Below are 19,224 nucleotides of genomic sequence, written 5' to 3'. Positions count from 1 at the left end.
ACAGCTATAAGGTTCTCCGAAAGCAGAGACGCTTCCGTTATCAACATCGAGCTTCTGTTTAGTTACGTGCATGTGTGTGTCAAAAAGGAGGTTGACACTGGCATTACACAACCTTACACTGCTCTCTGTCACATACATGCTAAAGGCGCCACCAGCACCGACACACGCTAATATGGAGTTTCCATTCTCTCACCCTGGTATCGCTGGGAGTTAGTGGTGTAGCAGGACACACTAACATACAGTGTAATATTTAGTAGGCATGTAGAGATTTCCTCTACATGAAGGGCTGGGGGGTAGGGGGCTCTGCCCACTGAGTCTCTGGTGCCCATGACCCTCTTAAGCCACATCCTGTGAGACAGGACGTCCACTCTGCACAGGAAATGGCCCTGATTGATTGTTCCCTGTTAACAGAAAGCGAAGCTGTCGGACGTGAAGGAAGTGGCGAGCGAAAACGAGGCAATTTGCACAATGGGTGTTATTGTGTGAGGTGTGCGTTGTACATTACTCACGGGAATGTGTGCGTTTGAACTAATGGGAGTACTGGAACTGTGCATCCCATTGCATTCATGCTGTATTCTTTGTCCCTTTTGTCAGTGAGCAGAAACGCTAAAAAACAATTTAATAGAACTATAAAAGGGGCCATTTCATCGTAAACACATTGTGTAGTTGTAACAAAATGACATATCAACAACACATCCAGCACAGTTTTATAGCTTTGCCCCTATAATATTCCTGGAACTTAGATATTCTCACTATTTTGATGCAGATCAGATGCAGAAAACATTAACAAATTTGTTTTAAGATTAAGATAGCAAATGTTAAGGACTATTTAGACTTGGCAAACAAGTATTCTCATGCTAGTTCTCTATTTGATGGTTCGGTTGGATTTATAGCGGTTGCAATGAAATTCAATTTTAAACAATCTACCTCTCTGTTGTTCATACATATGCAAATGTGCAACGTCACATATTTGTATTATCTTAAAACAGTTCTATTTCTCAGATTTCCTCCACATACTGTAGAATTAAAATATGGGGTCGTGTTTTGTACCTCACAATTTTTCATTTTCCTCTTGCTCCGCTCAAAAGTGTCCAGAACCACTTTAAAGAACTGAAAATGATACTGCAGTGGCTAATAACTAAAGTTTGCAAGTGTGAGTGCATGTGTGTGTGACTGTGTGTAATGTAATCTGGTCTAATGGGCAGCCTCCCACAGGACAAAGCCAAAACCAGCAGGTACGTAAAACAGAAAATGTTTATCCCATTAGACCCTGACGGCTGAGTGGCTTTGAATGCACAGAGGAAGCAATTAATGATTTAAAAATAAAAAAGGTTTTGTTACACCACTTTGTTGTTCTCTCGGATTGTCAGCTTTCCAACTGCTTTCTTATGCCTCTAGATGCAAAAGATTTCGCATCTTTGCCTCTTTATCTTCTTTTTTTATACAGTTCCATCTTCCATGTGGCAACATAGCCTCCACTGTTCGTGCTAAAACATCATTTATGCAGCTGAAATAGACCGGTGCAAAGCAAGGTCTGGGTTAAATCAACACAAAACGTTGACTTAACCCCAAGCATTCAAACTGCGCAGTGTCTGATCTTAACATTAACCCTGACGTTGACATTTGACCTTTACCGTTTGGCTGGAACCGGGCCAGACAGCATCCTGGCCGTGTGACGCGGTTTTCTTTTCAAAGTCGTTTGTTGGCAGGGATGGGTGCTGTTAACAGCTGGAAGCCCCCAATAGGAACAAAGCAGAGGGATTGGACACGGTCTGCTGTCACATGTCACAAAGAAATACCGTAGCGAGGCCTCTTTAAAAATGGGACACTTCATCAAAATCCGGTGTACATTGTGTCCACATGATTCCACACCTAAATAACCTTCCATCTTGGTTAGCCTCCTCTTAACATAATTATACAGTAATATTATACAGTTGGTGTGAGTCGTATGCATGAGTTGCATGTGAATCTGACATCTAGTGGGTGAAGAATATCGACCATGCTTTTGCATATCTCCTGGGACGCCCACACACTGTGGACACAGCATTAATCTTGAGGCCCACATATGTAATAAGTTTGTCCCGCTGCTGTAAGACCAGTTACTGCAGGATGAGCTCACTCTTGGCGCATGACTTTGAAACACCCAGCTCAAAGCCGGTGCTGAAAATACCAAGGTGATGTGGAAAATCCTGAGGTGTCAGGGCCTTTTAAGGTTTTACTTTAAGTCCAATTAAATGGGTACAAACCGAAAAGACAACAGAGAGCTTAACCCAGGATTACCTTTTGGTTGTTGTGAAATGTAAAAGTTAACGAGGACTTACACTGGTACTTATACACTCTTAAGTGGCATTAAAGTGCTCATAATATGCTCATTTTCAGGTTCATAATTGTATTTAGAGGAGCTGGTTGATGTGGCTCGGGAAAGGGAAGTTTGGGGTCCCCTGCTGGAGCTGCTGCCCCTGTGTATTTAGAGGTTCTATCAGAATAAGTTTACATGGTTTAATTTTCAAAACACATTGTTGAACTGCACATTGCTGCAGCTCCTCTTTTCACCCTGTGTGTTTAGCTCTCTATTTTAGCTACAGAGGGAGGTAACTCACTTCTGTTCTATCTTTGTTGGGAGTCGCTCATGCGCATTGCCTAGGTAAGCACTGCTAGCCAATCAGATTCAGGGTATGAGGGCGTACCATGCTAGCAGTTAGGCGAGCATTATAACGGGTGTTTAAAAGTGACGGACGTTCATCACAGAAGTAAAGGCTGGACTAGAATAGAGCTGTTTGGAGCAGTTGGTGAACAGTGTTTTCTGTTGGAGATGGTATGGGACTTTAGGGCTTTTTCACTTTGGAAGTCTATAACATATAACACAATGAAGGAAAGGGAAAACGCCAACAAGCATAATATGAGCACTTTAAAGGAACAAGCTAATAAGCTTCAAGTATAGTATGGATAAGTAATTCTAAATTTTAAAATAGTAATCCAAAATGACAACATACCAAGTCAAAACTATGAGATAGTATCAAAAGTATATAAGTCAAAGGTTTGACCATCAAAGTCAAAGTCAAAGTCAAAGTCAGCTTTATTGTCAATTTCTTCACATGTCAAAACATACAAAGAAATCGAAATTGCGTTTCCCTCTATCCCACGGTGACACAAGACATTTTAACCAATTTGGTCCACAGACAAACATAACATTCAAGTAAACAGTATAAAAAAGTAAAAATAAGAAGATATGTACAATGAGGAAAATAAGAGCAGCAAAATTTGACCATATTGAGTGAGTGATGAAGTTACACCATTGGTTGGTCGAGCGCTCTAGATCGACAGGTATGTAGGAGAAACCCAGAAGACTCCCGCACACACTCCTCTTCACTTGCAGTCATTTAATAGCGACTTTGATAAAGGCCCGTGTTCCGAAACGTTGAAAATAAATGAGCACAGGTGAAGAGGACAGTATGTAGGACTCTTTCGTTTCATAATTAATTGCTGCAACATGTCCTCAATTATGTCCTCAGGGGGCTTTCACAGGGGTTCAACCCATTGACTGCCACTCATATACACAAACACACACTATATATACACATACATATACAGTATATATACATAGACATATACTGTATACATACATACATACATATACATACATACATACATACATACACATATATATATATATACACATACATACACACACACACACACACACACAGTATATAAAATTTATCTTTAATGCATATTGCCGAAAAACTTGCATATTATCTAGGAAAAATATCAAAGCAAAGTTGTTTTGCCTTACTCTTCTTTCCTATTTTATTGTGCTTTTTATGTGCTCTCGTAAAGCTGATATAAGAGCCTCAGGTTTGAGATTTTCACCCATATTTCTTCCATCTACATTTTCCTTTCTAGGAACTACGGGACAATACCTTCTGGGCATCTGCAAACTGGAGGAGTGCTGATAGCACATGATGTATTACAAAAAAACACCCATTAGTCAACTTGCTGAAAACATATCCTGGTGTGCAGTACATATTTCTAATGAAAGCTTCTCCAGGGGCTTCTGAGAAATGAATACAGCTACAACGTCCCCTCCAACTACATTTGAAGCAAAATACAAATCATGAGTTTAAGGTACATATCTTGAACCACATGAGGTCAAAGGTCACTGCACATTCAACAGAACAAAAGAGACTGGCTCTGTCGTTCCATTTTGTCAAGTCTCTGTAGAGGCTTTTAAATGGCTTGGCACCATCAAATTCAAGATGTATTAGTAATCCGTATCCACCAACACACACACACACACACACACACACACACACACACACACACACACACACACACACACACACCACCACACACACCCCAACACACCCACACACACCACACACCCACACCCACACACACCACACCCACACCCACACCCACACCCACACACACACACACACACACACACACACACACACACACACACACACACACACCACACACACACACACACACACACACACACACACACACACACACACACACACTTCTAAAAATGGCCTGTTGCCATTCAACAACCTAATCAACTCTATGCGAAGGACAGTGTTGCACTGTGTGGGAAATGGTAGTCACACCAGTTACTGACTGGTGTTTCCCAATACAGTAAAACTGCACATTTTAGAGTGGCCTGTTATTGTGGCCAGCCTAAGGAACACCTGTACAACAATCATGTTGTCTAATCAGCATCTTGATATGCCACACCTGTGAATGGAGGATTGTCTCGGCAAAGGAGAAGCGCTCACTAGCACAGATTTAGACAGACTTGTTCATATTTGAGAGAAATAGGCCTTTTGTGTATGTAGAAAAAGTCTTAGATCTTTGAGTTCAGCTCATGAAAAATGGGGGCAAAAACAAAAGTGTTTTAAAACATTGGTCGGTATAACTATCTAATTCATCTTCCAGTCGTAGGTGATGGATGGCAAAAAACTGTAGTAGCATAATCTAGACTTGGCTGAAGAGTATTTGTATGTCTTGGTTTCAGAATGTTTTAGTCATAGCTCATTAGGTTTTATCCAATAAACCCCCACCAATTAAAAGGGAATACTTTTCCTCCCGGCTCCTGTCTCGTTCCACACAGACTGATGCCGCGTAGCCCTCACCTGCAGCACAGTCCCAAAGCATTTCTGAGGTTTCTTTCTGACATGCACGGGACATTCCCTGGCAGTGAGAAGCTGGCTCATCTGTGGGGAAATTACACCCAGCGGTTTGTTGTGTTAATAGATCTTGTAGCCCAGTTTCTCGGGGCGCAAACTGTGTGGTCCTTCTTTTCAGCTCCTCTTGTCAGGTGTGGGCTATGGCGGTATTTGTTAACTTTTCTAACCCCTTCGCACTCATGTTTCCTGGAGGAATGCAGCGGGGTTCCCTGGGATTTTCATGAAAAAGTGACTTTTAACCACGATTAATTACCACTGATGAGCAATATTCCCGTAATGACGAGGTACGTCATAAAAGAAAAACACTTTTAAAGTGTCATTACTGTAATTAATGACATGTCCCATGTTCAGTGAGAACAGCCATTCAACAGAATTTTATGTTTAAAAATTACCCATAATCTACTGTTGCTAATGATTGCACCAGAGTATTGTCAGAAGTGCTAATGTTACCATGCTAGTGTTTAGAGAAATTAATCAGATGAGCTTTGCCTTTCATGCAAACACAGTTTTTTAATCTCCGGTATTCATGTCGCCAGGAAGATCTAAAGAAAGAAAACACATAGAATCATGGCTACTTTGATTGATTTTTTTTTTTTTTTTTATATTTAACAATCCCACACGGGAAAATAAGTTTTCACTCTGTTGTTGTTACACATTACACACAGGCCTGAAATACACACATGCTCAGTGCCTGTACATGGTTTAATGGAGAGATGTCAGTATGAGAGTGCTGAAGCCGTTGATGGACAGGGGCCACGAGCAGTTGGGGGTTCGGTGCCTTCCTCGAGAGCTCCTTGGCAGTGCCCATGAGGTGACTGGCACCTCTCCAGCTACCAGTCCACCAAAGTATGGGTTACTTGAACCAGCGTCCTTCCGGTTCTCAACCCAACCCTCAACAGACTGAGCTACTGCCACCCCCAATCTCCTGATCTTCCATCTGTCACCACCAGCATGTCAAAATGTTTGCCTATTTAATTAAATACATCCTACTCAATGGATTCGCACACAAATTAGTGTTTCCCGGTAGACTTTAAGCAAATAAACTGAAATGGCCGCTTGTTTGTCGGCATGTGAATTTTGCATCGAGCTGCTTTAAATAAGTTGTTTGGGAGATTATTTTAGTTTTTATTTTTCAACATATCAGCTGTCGGAGACCGAAAGAAAAGAATGACTGACAGAAAATCAAGTAGGTTGTGTGAATTTGGGGCAGATTGTTTTTCCCCTGTTGACTTTCAGTCTGAGTCTGTTCCACCCCCCCCCCCCCCGGAAACAAGGCTTGTTAACGGAGTTGTCTCACCTCTAGTCCCCTCAGAGCCATCAGCCAAACCTTTAGGTCCTATACAAGAGCTTTTAATGCAAGTTTTAAATTAACTTGGAAAACTCGTCTTTGCACCCAATGCGGCTTTTCCCCTTCAGTATAAAGCATGATGCCGTGTCAAAAGTCCCTTCGTTGGGCTCCAGTAGCATAAAGGTGGCTCTGTAAGTCCCGGTTGTTTTTAAGCTACTGCACTAGGGCAGCGGTGACATGTTTAACCCCAGAGGACTCTGGAATAAATCTCTCTTTTCATGGTGACATGTCATCCATAACAACGTTTTTTTTTTTTTCAGTAAATGACTTTCCTTCTCGATGGCCAAAACATGTTGGTTGTCATTTTGCATATTTTACAGCAGTGTCAGTGCAGTTTTGGGAACTGGAGATCTAAGAAGTTATTTATTAGTATTTGGGGTCTTGTGATCTTAATGAAAGGATAATTATCCATGTTTAAACGTTTGGACATGGCCTACCATCGTGAATTAGCTGCATTAAAGTGTTAAAAATCCAAAGATTCCGGTGTCCGCACCAGCAGCTATGACAAACGTATCTTTGAGGTGTTTCCATTTGGCCTTCTGGTGTGACAATTTAATGAGTGTGCACGTGTGTGTGTGTGTGTGGTGTGTGTGTGTGTATGTGTGTGTGTGTGTGTCTGAGATTGTCTGACTGGGGTAAAAGGGGTTGCACGGAAGTAGCAGGAGGAGCAATTAGCCTTTTATGAGAGGAACTGAATTTGTAGTCGCCACATTATTATCGTAGAACACTTCATGGGCTCAGACCCTCGAGGACTAAAAGCTGTTCAATAAGGGCGAGGGACACAAACAGAGAGCAGGGGAGAGAGAGAGAGAGAGAGAGAGAGAGAGACCGCACACAGGAAGAGCCCTCTTATGATTGAACGCCCCCTGTAAATAATCTGAATGAGGAGCCTGTTTACGGGGTCAACGTTGGCCTCCGAGCGGCTGCAAAACTTTTCCACGGTGAGAAACAGACTGCTTGTAAAGGACAGCATCATTTGCTAGCCAGCTAACATGGACAACATTGTTGTCTGTTGGGGAGTTGACGAGTGTAATGTTATCCTGGCAAAGTGTCCTGGGGCCCGTCTCAGAATGCAGGTTCAGTGAAAACTCTGAGTTAGTTCACTCTGAGATGAGGGGAAACTCTGGCAGCTCTGTTTCAGAAAGAGAGGTAACTTAACCTCAGAGTCAGTTACTATGGTAACTGAGCCTGTGAATCTAACCTGGTTGGGAGCCTGGTTTTCTTTTGTCTCCTCCGTCTGACACAGTGGTCTTTCATTTCCTCATTAAAAAAAAAAAAAAATTCACAATTAGATTTTTTAAATAATAAAAATCATCAATAATGTGGCTGATGACGACTAAGTGGGTAAAGGCAAATAATAGAACGGTCACAACAGTCTGGTAAGTTCACAAAATGACACACCTTTACTGTAATGCAGCCTTTAAAACCAGGAAAAGACAACATTTACCAGATATTGATGTTACAATATCCAAATTCTAAGACAATATCTCATATCGATATTATATACATTGCCCAGCGATACAGTAAGCTTTTAACAAGCAACAATAAGCTACAGAGATCCCATTTAATACTGACTCTGTAGTAGATTTCTCTTTTCTGCTGCTGCTAATGCTTCATTTGAACCATTTAATCTTGTCTTGTTTTTCCCATTCTGTCTCTGACATAGCTGAGCACTGGTCTGAGGCCAGCTGACGGACTGATGCTCAGATCTGTGTCATCAGTGGGAGACATCTGCTGAGCACGCAGAAATGCAGCAGCTCAGTGTTACAGCAGGGGAAGCTTTCAGCCGACTCGGGGCTTCACCGCAAGCTTGTGTTTTCACGATCGCGATCTAAAGCTGCGTTCATAAACATACCTCCCCAATGTGTTTTCCCTCCCGCGTCTGGAACCGCTTTCATCTTTATTTCATCTGCTTTCGGCTCTTTTTTTACCCCCTCTTTCTCTGCTTAACTATGGGGCGGCAAGAGTTTGCAGAAAACACATTAAAACACACATTAATCACCCTCAGCAGATTACAAGCACAAAGCTGGAAGGTATGTACACAGCTGTGAGATATTTGTTGCTTAATCTTGTGTGAAGTATGAAGTACAGGTGTATGTACTATATAAGGTTCATGCACAAGTAAAAACAACACCATAAGGTTAACTGGCCACTACTAAAAACATGTCACATTCAACTTGCAACTGTACAGAAGAGGGACTATTTACAGTAAACCAAAGCTTAACAAATTTAATTGTAGTGGCTAACTCCAAGCACAGCCTTAATCTGCTCTCCACCAAATATTTTCTCTGAACCGTGATCTTTCCATCCTAACGCGTCTACATCTATGCCGTGTTTGCTACCACCGTCATCCTCAGATTACGACAACACTCAAGATGCGTGCTCGTGTTTATTTTTTTGGGGTTGAAGTGCTGCCACGACCAAAGCAAACAGCGCACTGTGTCCTCCGTCGCTCTCAGGCTGCAGCCCAGCGAGCATCAGACCCTCGGGGTAAGGCTCTCGACTTCTTTCCCATCTCAACACGGGGTCCGGCTACTTTTCACCAAGACAAGACGCAAGGAGAGAAGCTTTTGGGTAACCCAGACTCCCGGAGCAGACCACCGCAGGCTGTGAACCGAGTCCAAGGCCAGTCCCCAGGCTGCCAGATGTGGGGGTGTGGATCAGAGGCTGTGGCCATGCCTGTGGCTGGCTGCACTAGCTGACCTGTATGTATGTACGTGTATGTGTGTGTGTACGGCCCCTTTCTGTGCTGAGTGAGAGCAGGCAGCTGCTGATTAATGTGTTTTCTAAGGTGCACACAAACAGTATGACACAAGAAAGTCTTGGCGGATGAGAAAATGTTTTTTAAGCATACGGACAAGCATGCACATTAAATGTATATATGTCTGTGTGTACACAGTGAGCAGTACATCTAGCAGCTCCCCCTCGGACTGCCAGACAGTGTTATTGCAGCTGCAACCAGCCTCCCCCCCCCCCCCCCCCCCCCCTCCTCCTTTTCCTCCCCTGACTCACACTTCAGGTGCTTTCCAGCTTCTTTTCTACTTCCTGCACTCTTCTTCTCCTCCTCCTCCTCCTCATCCTCCTCCTCCTCCTCCATCATTTAGTTTTCTCAGACTGTCCACTGCTGTTCTACCCACATTCTTTGAATTCATGCCAGCCAGAGAATGACTGACAATCCCACTTGGCGAGACAGGCTACAGCCTCCCTCATTAACTCCCTGCTCCCATTGGCCGTTGCCACGACAACGGTCAGATCGAGTGGGTTCACCTACTTCCTGCTTGCAAAGCCAAACAGTAATTTAAGGGCGTGTTTTGTAGGTATGACCTTGAGAACATGCATGGGTGTGTGTGCATGCGTAGCCACATTTGTCTCTAAGGTATGTATTCTGTGAATAGGATTACCATCTTTGAGCCATTCCATGCTTTCTTAACATAAATAACATTTTGCTCTGAGCAAAAGCTGCTTGTTCACAGTTTTAACCAAATAAGACATTCCTGCTTACTTTGATGCCGTTTTAAATTATGCTTTGTCATTTTGTTTCTTAGACTGCAAAAAAATACAAAAATGACTTTAGCACTTCTTATAGAAAATCAATTAGAAATATTTTATATTGAGACTAAACCCTTCAGTGCCATTTCTTAATATAGCTCCTTATTTAACCACTAATTAACCAGGAATGTTGACAAAGTACACGCCTTTAAGAGAAAAGCACTGATATAGGAACCACAATGTTTTTGCCAAAAGGCCAAACCCTCTACCTGGAAGCGGTTTAACTGAGGATTGAAGGTTGGATGAAAGGTGAACTCATTCGGATTACCTCAAGCCTCGTTTCAATCAGCAACGGTCGAGATAAGAACACAGGGCCTGATAGAGAGAGTCCATGTGGAAAATGAGACTTCTCTTTTTCCAATGTGTTTAGTAAAATAGTAGCAGATCTGTTTTTAACTTTTAGCTGGAAATTGGTGAACCCGGCCATGCATGATAGCATTTAACGCCTTCCTAGTACTCTTGGGTAAGTTTTTCTTAAAGTCTGTTTTTGGATCAGGTCTAAAAATCAGGTTTGTACATGTAAGGACTTCTACAGTGTATTTGAGATGCAGTGTTCTGTTAAAACAAGTAAAACAAGGGATGCTCAGAGGCTGCATAATCTTTCCAGTCACACCCTGAATGATAGGGATACTTTTACTGGAAGTCACATAGAAAACAGACAAAAGTTACTTCATAACTTCCAAAGTGCAGGTTTTTTCCCAGCCGCTCACAAGCCCGCTACATCTCTGACCTCTAGCCTGCCACAGACCACATGGCACTAATCAACCAAACCAGGGCGAGGAAAAGACTGCCGTGTGATGCAGAATTCATTGCAAGCTTCCCCTGCATTCCTCGGTGGGGGCGAAACACATCCAAAATGGGACAAAATGCCGAGGACAGATGCGTGGCAGCAACAGGACCACAGCAAACCTGCCCAACCCGGTCTAACTGCACACATCCATATGGGCCCACTCATGCCAACACATGCAATTAGTTTAACTGTATTTCTGCATTGCCAAACAATTCATCTCAAGACATTTTTTTCCAGTCTAAAAACACATTCTTCTTTAAAAAAACCCAAAAAACACATACCTTTTCATGGGAGTTTTTGCTTCAGTAATGAAATTACTGAAAACAAAGCCAATACCAAAATTCCACAAAACTAAATTAGGTGGATCACAGAAAGAAAAACACTGGCTTGAATCACGTTCTTGAAACAAGATTTGTATTGGAGCTAAGTACAAGTATCTCACCCCATTATCATTTTTTTTCCCCACATGCTTTGATACAACACAAAATATTAGATTAAGTGACTAGCTAAGATGTCAGGGTCAATGTGTCTCTTATTTCCATTCATTCTGCAGCAGGTACAGGCCAGATTCCCAGGCTCGCTCTCCAGCCCTCAGGCTGTTTTTTCAGGCTTGGATGGAGCCACACAAGCTCTCGACCTGGGTCTAGTGGTGAGGCTGACCTGCTGGTGACCAGAGCTGGTGGTGAGGAGCTCCAGGGAGGCCTAGCACCCCGTTCACCCTCGTGGCCGGGGCATCCACGGGAATGATGGGTCCCCCACCCATCATTCCCTTGGATGGATTTTGCCAAATGCCTTGCAAAAAAAAAACTTTTGGAAACTGGGGGCTGAAGGGAATTGTGGTGAGTATATACTGTAGACCATCATCTGAACTAGTGGCTTAAATGCTGTTGTCCTTCCAGTCAAGGAATTCGTGTGGCGTTGCATTTGAAACGACAGTAGTTTCATTTATCATTGCAGATGTAAACAAAATTAATAATAGAGCTTGCCTAAGCTAACAGTGTATCTTTGCTAACATGGCTATAATATTAGCCACTGTAGCCAGTCTGACAAATCCATCAAATCCAATCCACAAAAGAGATGTAGAGCCAACATCTTCAGAGAAAACTTACTACTTATGTTTGGCATGTTAAATAGTAGAAACACAACCACACGTTAGCTTACATCATATAAAGGTTAATGCATGGAACATTAACCAGGCATACCTGCTTATTGGCAATTTTGCCGCGGCATATTATTTATTATCAACAGTTTCCCATTCATACAGTAGGTTATACTTGGGCACTCCGCCCAAGATAAAATCCGAATTAGTTTTTTTTTTCCAATCAACAATCTAATTTTGTAGCACACAGACCAGCGGCCTGCCAGGACCTTTATGATACTATGTAGAGCATACCGATATATGGTCGGGCCGATATTTATCAGAACTTTAATACATTTTGATGTTCCTTTGTTCTCTTGTGACAATAAAACAAATTATCTTCTTTTAGTGACAACTAACTAATAAATACATGTTAGTGAAATCTGTTTTTTTACGTGTTTGGGGATTTTTCTTTTTAAATAAATATTGGCCGATATCAGATTTTTAAATAACCAAATGTAAGTATTGGTATCGGCCTTAGAAATCCTTTATGGTAAGGCTCTAATACCATGAGTAGAAAAATACAGCCAACGGGAGCTACATAACAACTCTACGGGATAATAACGTCAAGTGTCCAGTTCCAGTTGGGAGTGCGTGCCAGGGCTGTGCAGCCATGCCGCACTCCTGTGGACAGCATGGGATGAAAGGTTGTTTGGGGAACAGCCGTTTCTGTTCAGCACATGTGGAGAGCTCCACACACTCACAAACACAATCCTCTCCCGTGTCAGTTTGTAATATATTGAATTGGATGGATTCATATGGCTCAGTCAATCAGTCTTGAACATAAAAGTGTCAAGGAGGCACGAGCCACTCTTTCATTGCCTCAGAGAAGGCTCAACAAGTTGATTTATCGTCTTGTGTCACATGCAAAAATGTCATTGGCTCGGTCTTTAGGCCACATTGATCCATTTCACTTTGATCTGCCACTTGGCTTGTTTGTTTCTGGTTTTGACAAATGATTTAGCGAAGAGAGACAGAGGTGGATGAATGCAGAACAGAAAAAAACACACAAAAGGAAAGCGTCCACAGCTCTGTAGCTCTATTTCTCCTTCATCTCTTCTTTCTTTCCTGACACAGGAAAAAGGGATTTGAGTTTGACCTCTGACCTTACTGCATTAAAAGGTAATCTAACATATCCACTCTGGTGTGTAGAGAGTAAATCTTTCCTTGAGTCTCCAACTTAAACTAAGTCGATTTAGCAAACACATGTACAGTACTGTAGGAAGTGAATTCCACAAGGGCTTAAGCTGACTCGCCCTACACTGTATGCCCGGCCTTGCATGTCAGACTACAATCTGGGAAAGGCCTCGTTCATGCTAAGACACACGGGAATTTCATTCCGGTTTCACAGCCCACTAACTGCAGGATAAACACATACTAACATATGCTGGCACATGTACTTTATTGGTTACATGTATTTGCATGTGTTGATGAGTATGTATCCGGCCCCATGGTACATTGGTAGACGCACTGAAGCAGGTTTACTGTACGGATGGCTGGTTGACAGATTTAACAGTAACAACTCATTTTGAGACCATCATGTACAGTACCATACCATTTTTTTTCCATGAGAGAAGGCTTGTTAAAGTACCAACCACTCACCCAACAGTGCCAACAGTTGGGATGGTGGGCATGGAACTTGCCAGTGGAAGTAGGCTGCCAAGGATTTCCTGGGGAGTTACTTGGGAGCGCCCTGTCCAGACTTGGAATAAGAGCAAATATCACAAGCAGAGACAGCATCGAGATGGCTGAAACACACAAAAAAATTTACATATGGAAGTTCATTCAGGCAAATGGTAGGGAGGGACGGAGAGACAGACACAGACAAGTTAATTCAGTGCTCTTGTATAGTTTTAGGGCACAGCAAAATATGATAACTAATATGAATACAAGCAATGAGCAGCTCATTTCTGATGCCTGATAAAGACATGACTTTCAATTTGAATTTGTAGAAGGGTTGCTCATGGATACACAAACAGAAATGGTGCTCATACCCTTCAGGCCTTTTTCAGCAGCTCTCGGCTGTTTTGTTATAAACTTTTTGGCAAAGCTGCAGTGATTTATGTCCTTTCAAGAGTCAACTTCCATTTGTCGCCGTGTAAGACCTCTTTTGAAAACGGTATTATTTTTCCAAAGTTATTTCCAAAGTTATTCAGTACGACAGTGTACTTAAAAGAGGATGTTCCTGAAAGTGGGACATTTTGTTTCCAAAAAGAAAACAAATGTAAAATACAACCTCATTTTTCCAAAACAAGAAAAAGAGGACATTGCATGGTGGGGATTTCTTCATGGAAGTCATCGATTCAGGGCAGTCACATTTCCTTCCACATATATTTTCCCCAGACGTGGCATTTAGTCAGTGACCACAGGGCAATACGGTCGACCCACGGTCCCCGTCTCAAGCCGTTTCATCCATTGGCCTCTTTCACTGCCTCTACCGTGTCTGAATGGCATTTCATTCCACGTATCTCATGGAAAGTTTTGTTGTAAATTAATACACTGAACGGTTGCCAAATCAACACAAAGGATTAGCTGCCATGAGTTTCGGTTTACTTGCCGATACACTGCTGGAGCATCAAATGTCCGAGAGCATTACTCTCTGTCACGATATACGTGATACTGCACGACTTAATGTGGAATGTACCTGAGAGACTCTTTGGATAGCATGCCATAAAATGCAGATTAAAGCAGCTGGATATATGACATGGATTTAATTCAGAATGTGTACGAGAATGTTTTTATGGATGAATGTTGAATAGTTTCTTTCCGTGGCTTCTTATCATGCAGTCCAATATAAAAACCCCAATAAAACCCATTGCCAATAACTTTGCAGTCATCCATTCTGGACATCAGATCCCCAGTGGGTTTAATAGATCAAACCAAATCTAAAACCCAGACAAACACACACAGCATTGTCCTACTGACCCACTCTGTAGCCTGTGTGTGCGCAGTCTGGGGAGTGTGACGGCGCAGCAGAGCCGACCCAGCTCCAAGGCCACGAGGCCACGGTGACAGAGGCCAGACTAGCACTGCAGGACTCTGAGCAGGTTTAACCACAGTCTGGGTAACATAAAATACATATATAACAATCTTGCATCACTTTATTGTTTCTTGGCCACATTTTAGTATGTCACATAAGTCAGTCCAGCTTGATAAACTATTCCTCTTGTGACAGTATTTTAATCAAACCACTTCCCATCCAGTGTGACAACCACTTCCATCCAGTGTGGCAAAGTGAATATTTAAAGCAGGCATGTGTTTTTCATCAGCGGAGATATATATATAAAATAAAATATATGCACGTGAAGGCATTCCTGCCTTTTCTTTGTCCCGCTTCAACCCAATGGGTGTTGGTTCAGCCGAGCATTGTGTGAACCAGGTCCGTCTGATGAAAGATGGCAATATTAGGCATGGTCACACACACACACACACACACACACACACACACACCACACACACACACACACACACACACACACACACACACACACACACACACACACACACACACACACACACACACACACACAACCACACACACACACACACACACACACACACACACACACACACACACACACACACACACACACACACACACATATTTGGGATTATGTGGTGCCCCAGGTAGCGCGTGTGTGATGGGGCAGGCTTCAGGAATCCACAAGTTGCCCACGATCTTTGGAGTCATGGCTTGGTTACACTTACTAGCTGTTGCAGTCAGGTTTGGACAGGTAAGCAAGGACATATAATAACATAAGTGAATGTATACACAGGAAAAGCAGTTTTTTTTTTAAATGTGTAATAATAATAGAACCACCTTTTTGGACCTTGATCTGAGATTTCCATGTAAGAATACTTAGTCTTGTTACCCCTACCTGAGATGTCAGAGTTTTTGAAAGCTTCTCCACCCAAAGAGAAAGAGGATCTGATACAAACACTGTACAAACTGTTGTTGGCCACTGGGAGCAGCGGGACCAACTGTAAACACAACATATATATCACCTAAAGTTAAATGTTATCCACTGTCCAATGATAAAATTAATTTGTCGTGTACCTGATAAGCCAAATTTTCACTCTCCTTTTTAGCTTGGTTTTGTTCTCCACAAAATCCTATATAAAATATCTGTTTTTTTAGCAGCTGCTTCACTGTGTTCACTAGCTAGTTGCTAACTTTGCCTGTCTTACATTTGGTTGGCAGGTATAATGCAATTGGTTTATCAGAGCTTTATTTTGCTTGTTGAGAGTCGCTGGTCTTGACCAAAACAGTAAAGTTGCAGGCCATAAAACTAAAATAATGAGCAAAAGACGCTAAAATGCATTGAACTGCAGAGTATGGGGATAATTCTCTTTGGATTCATCAACACAAATTACCCCTTTAACATTACACATATCATTTTAGCTGATAATAAAAGAGAATATGTATTAGTGCAGCTTTAAAGCTTTAGTGCGTAACTTTTTGATATTAATGAACATCCAATAAATTCAAGCCATTCTATGTTCAGAAAATGGTGTCGTCCGGTGACTTTCCCGCACAGAGGTTTGAGTGAAAATATTACCTCTTCTGAAGAGTCCATCATGTATTTTCAATTCTCCGTGTCCTTCTTGGCTATTTGCAACTGCGTGGAGGAGGGGCTGGGGCTTGTCTCATGTGGACGCGCTGACAGTTTGTTGTCATGACTCAGAATTCCTCACGGGGGCTGCATAAACTACGCACTACAGCTTTAAAGTAAGTTTTACTTGGTCACATAAGTACTCAAGCAACTTTGTAATGGCGTACTGTCTAAGTTTGTGCTGCTTCTTTTTCAATTGCTGGCAGCTACTTCAATATAAAAGCAGAGTAGGAGCTGAGGCTGTGGCTGTTTCCTGGAAACATCATGTACAAGTACATACCGAACTTGGAAGTATCAGTAAAAAACACCTAATTATTTATTTCTTGCCAGCACTAGTAGAAACCCTGCCTCAGCCCGCTATAACTGACATTAACAACACGGCAACCAGGAAAGGTGACAACCTTTGCATCAAAGGAAAGTATTCACATTCGTCATGTGCGTTTTCCGCTTCTCATTAATGGTTGTTGAGGAAAGCTAGGGATCGTTCCAAAACCAATAACCTGTAGTGTCCTCTGGAAACAAGTCTTTCTTTCCAAGGAGAGAACGAACAAGAGAGGCCGTACCAGTGCGGTGAAAACACACACGCACCATTTTGGAATCTGATTTGTGTGTGTTTTACGTGTACTGTAAAAAGACAAACTATCTTGGCCTGAGATATATTTTACCCTTTGGCATTAATAGCCCACACTGACGTGGACGCAGATTTATGTACAGTACATGCATACACATGCAAACACATAGTGAGTATACACACACACAAACACGTCATATTTTCCTCTAAGCATACTTTCCATAGTAGCTCTGATGATATAAACCCACTCAAAGTGTGTGTGTGTGTGTGTGTTGTTCTCATACCAAGCCATTAGTCTCTCAAATGTCATTACCCACCTTGCTCCCTGCACAAACACCAAATGTACACCAAAAGAAAACCTGATCCTGAGGATTAATGCAGTCATGTTGGAACAACAGGATTCCAAAGTCAGATCCTCCTCCGCTCTGGTAGAACTTTGTGTCCACGTCTTTGGTGATTTAAGAGACTTAATGAGAAGGCCTAGTATTTTTCACATTACAAATCTTACAGGAATTGATTCATCATTTCTGCGGTGGCCAGAGCGTCTTGTAATCCCACTCGTGTCCATCAGTTATATTGTGGAAAAGCTTTTAGTCACAAAACCACTTGAAGTCAACCTGGAAAAGTAAACAAGCCAATTAGGAGAATTCCCAGAAATATTTGCATCAAAGAAGGCTTTGGCCCGGCTCTGACCTGTGAGCAGCCAGGCGATGTCTGTCTGGTGTGTGTTTGTGGATGTGTACGCTTGTTTTTGTGTATGGATGTGTGAGCGAGTCTGCAGGGGAACTGGTGACACACTGCCAGCAGCTAGAGCTCAGCTGGGGTCAGAGGGGGCGGTTTCTTAGAAGAGTTACTGGGTCCGTACTCCTGACTGTCAGCTGAATCACCTGGGGCAAGCACTCAGGTTACTCTGTTATCCGAAGCACATGAGAACAAAGCTTAAATCCAAAAAGCTGCCATTTCAAGCAAACACTGCAGAGGCCTGTGAGAGTCGAACCACGGCGTCCAGACAAGTGAAATTTCCTCCTCAGTCCCTCGAGTGTTTTCCACGGTTAAAAGGCCATTTCTTACGTCTCCGTCCGTCACACCTGCAGCCCTTGGACTCCCTCCAGCTTTGCCCTCACACTTGACAAATCAATGCGCTGAAGCCATATCTAAACAAGAAATACGGATGTAGGGGCACCAATTTTTGGTTCCTGCGCGCGTCTAATAAATGCCTCCCCACGGAAACATACCGAGAGACATTTCTGACCACATCAACCGCTTTGCCTCGGTTTTTTGCTTTTGCAGCAGTATTTCCCCACTGCGGGGAACATGTGCAAGTACGAGGGCAATAACGCAGGTTGAAGCATGCAGCTGATTGGGCATGACCGGCCTGTCGTCAACGCTAATCACAACCTTCTGGACAAGAAGGTTGAATATACAGAAGGATGGTAAAACAGACCATAATTCACTTTAACCACAGTGCCACCCACCCCCCCTCCACACGATCTGGCTTACCTGGCACGCAAACCATACTATCTGATCCTGAGTTGAAAATGGGAAATGATGGCCTGAGTGTGACGAAGGAACACCTGCGACGTATACCCCGTGCGACAAAATGTATGGGCTGTCATTCCAATAGAGGGACGTTTTTGGTGGCATAGTGTCAGAAATTAGATAAGTTAAATGTTCAAAGCACTAAAAACAAGAGGTTTCTGGGGCCGTGCCCTGACAGATTACCTGCCAGGCATCCTGACCTGATCAGCGGACTGACTGAGCAACCGCTACAGGCAGAAAGAACCCCTTTTTCGCTGCAGACCAGTCAGAAACAATACAAAGTAGGCCAACCACACACACACGTGTACATCATGCAGACCCTCCTCTGCTGATTGCTCATCTTGTGACCTCCAACTACGGTAAAAGCTGTAATTATTGACATTAGTGTCCGCAGAGTGTTCAAGCTTGAAGCTCAGAGACACTTCTCCAACCCGTGCTTTGTCAGCGGAGACGGCCAGTGTCCATTATGTCTGTCTGTCTGTCT

Source organism: Etheostoma spectabile, chromosome 24 (genome assembly GCF_008692095.1).
Source record: "Etheostoma spectabile isolate EspeVRDwgs_2016 chromosome 24, UIUC_Espe_1.0, whole genome shotgun sequence".
Classification (NCBI taxonomy): domain Eukaryota; kingdom Metazoa; phylum Chordata; class Actinopteri; order Perciformes; family Percidae; genus Etheostoma; species Etheostoma spectabile.
Note: the sequence above shows the minus strand (reverse complement) of the source record.